Source organism: Echinops telfairi, unplaced genomic scaffold (genome assembly GCF_000313985.2).
Source record: "Echinops telfairi isolate 266 unplaced genomic scaffold, ASM31398v2 ScPeMD7_7424;HRSCAF=8462, whole genome shotgun sequence".
NCBI classification, from domain to species: Eukaryota; Metazoa; Chordata; class Mammalia; order Afrosoricida; family Tenrecidae; genus Echinops; species Echinops telfairi.
Genome location: NW_022111324.1, coordinates 68,997,350 through 69,000,231, shown reverse-complemented (window position 1 = coordinate 69,000,231; position 2,882 = coordinate 68,997,350).

Sequence of the window (2,882 nt, the reverse complement as noted above, 5' to 3'; positions counted from 1 at the left end):
GGGAGGGTGGAGGGAAGGTGGGGTAAAAAAGAGGAACCAATTACCAGGATCTACATATAACCCCCTCCCTGGGAGATGGACAAAAGAAAAGTGGGTGAAGGGAGAGGTCGGACAGTGTAAGACATGACAAAATAATAATTTCTAAATTATCAAGGGTTCATGGGTGGGGGAAGGGAGGGGAACAATGAGAAGCTGATACCAAGGGATCAAGTAGGAAGAAAGTATTTTGAGAATGATGATGGCAACAAATGTACAAATGTGCTTGCCACAAGGGATATATGTATAGATTTTGATAAGAGTTGTATGAGCCTCAAATAAAATGATTACATGTGGGGGGAGGTAGATGCTAACAGGCATCCTCCCTGAGATCAGTTGCCAGACTGCAGTGGGCCTGCTCCCTGCTCCTGGGGACAATGGACAGGCTCCTGTAGGCAGAGTTTACACCCTACTGATAATGGTTCCTATGGAGACCCAGAGAACAGGTCAAAGTTAAGCTGCCATCCTGAATCTAGGATTCGCCCATCTTGTCACATGTAGGCCCCTAATCCCTCCTCTTCTTATTGCCTGTATGTCCCTAGACCACCCCCCTCTCATTACTGTGTAATCTATAGTGCAACCCTTCCTGTGACGTATAACTTTACCTGTAATTAGTGGGCTTGCACTCCCCCAAAAGGTATATAGGTGTGGGTCAGCAATAGATCGCTCTCTTTCTCTCTGTCCTCTCGCTGGGCTCTCACTGGTCACTCCCCTCTCTTCCCCCTCTCCTCTCCCGTCCTCTCTCCCTTGTTCCCTTTCCCGTCCTCCTTCCCTTCCCCCTCTCTCCATGTGGACCAACAAGTTGGGCTGAGGTGAGCAATGCTACCATGTAATGTGTCTGACCCCATTATTGTAATATCTCACATGCTCTCGATGACTTTAATATAATACTTACATATCTCAACTGTACAATTGTACATTATTGAACCTGTGACTAGCGGTGGGGGCTGGCCCCTCATCCCCTCAGCATTATACTACAATTACAAAAAGAAGAAGAGGAAAAAACAAACAATGGTTTAGGTGATAGTCAAAAGTTCTGCCTTGATCATTATGTTCTTTTAAGAATGATCTAAATAGGGAAAAACTAAGAACAGTAACTCAAAAAGCTAGATTGGAAGCTTGGGAGACAGTGAGTTTAAGTTAACAGACTCACTTAAGGAGAGGAATATTTTTGAAAAGGAAGGTGAGAATATATTCTCAACAGCAACAAGTAAAATAAAATAACTTGTTGTTTTTGAAAGATAGATGCCCTTAAAAGCAGGAGCCAGAATGGCATCAAGAATCTCAGTGGTAGCACTGATAAGTTAAAACACAATGTAAAAATTCCTCCAAATTTCTAAAAACAAATTACTTTCAAAATAATTTTGTATTATTCATGTCATATACCTTTCAACTATGACTGTAGAGTAAATGGCTTTTGGTCATGAAAAAAAAAATCCCCAAAACTTCTACAAATCTTTTCTTAAGAAGCTTTTGTAAAGTGTGTTCTAAAAAGATAAGGGAGTCAACTGAGGAACAGAGAGATAATATTTCCAATAAATTAAAAATTTCAATACACAAAAATATAAGTAGAAAAGCTCCAAATGGCCTTGAAGGGAATTCCCAGAAGACCATAGAAAGAAACGTCATTGATAGATTATCTGTTATTTTGACCATTAATAGAATGTGGACAGGATCAGGTATCAGGCACCACAAGACCCAAAACAAACAATCACATGGATGTGAACGGGGGGAGGGGGGTGTCAGAGTGGAGACCGCAAATCCGTCTGTAAACTATTGGACATCCCTTCACAGAAGGGTCACAAGGAAGAAACAAGTCAGCCAGGGTGCCTCTAGTTCTTTAATGATTCCCGCCCCCACTATCAAGACCCAAGTTCTCCCTTACAAATCCAGCTAGACCAGAGCATGTACACTGGAACAGATAGGAGCTCTCAACACACGGAATCCAGGACAGATAAACCCCTCAGGAACAATAATGGGAGTAGTGATACTATGAGGGTAGGGAGAAGGTGGGGTAGAAGGGGAAGAAAGAGGGAACCGAGCACAGTGATCAAAGTATAAACTGTCCCCTTCCCCGCAAGGGGCATGAACCACAGAAATATGGATGAAGGGAGACAGCAGATGGTGTAAGATACGAAAACAATAATGTATCATTTATCAAGGTTCACGAGGGTGGGAGTGGTGGGGAGGGGAAAAGAGGAGCTGATACCAAGGGCTCAAGTCAAAAGAAAATGTTTTGGAAATGATGATGACAAGATATGTACAAATGTGTTTGATATGATTGATGTATGGATTGTTATAAGATATGTAAGAGCCCCAATAAAATGATTTATAAAAAAAAGTATAGCCATAATTAGAGGCTATAAGAAAAAAAAGATGTCTCTAAAAGGAACTAGCGACATACAGAAACCATAGTTACATATATTTTGAGCTCTCATTTGGTTATAGCCCTAATATAAGAACAATTAGTTCTTATGATCTGATCCTGCTTGGTACTCACCCTCCTGACGATATCATTAAAAATTGGAAACCATAGCAAAGTGTGATGGAGAATCAGATGGTGACTGGCTATCAAGAAAAATAACATCTGGGCTCTTAAAGGCTTGTCTCAAAGGAAGCAACCATCTAATTGAGGAGTCAGCTATGTCCACACAGAAGAAGCACACTAAACTTTGTAACCCAAGGATTGTAAACAATAAGCTCCAAATTCAGAGCAGGGAATGGTAGTAGGGCCTAAATTCTAAACACCTGGTTTGCAGAACTCTATGGTTGTCACCCGATTAATAACAGGAGCAAAATTTCTGTTATGAAGTAGCAACAAAAATAATTTTATGGTTGGGGGGTCA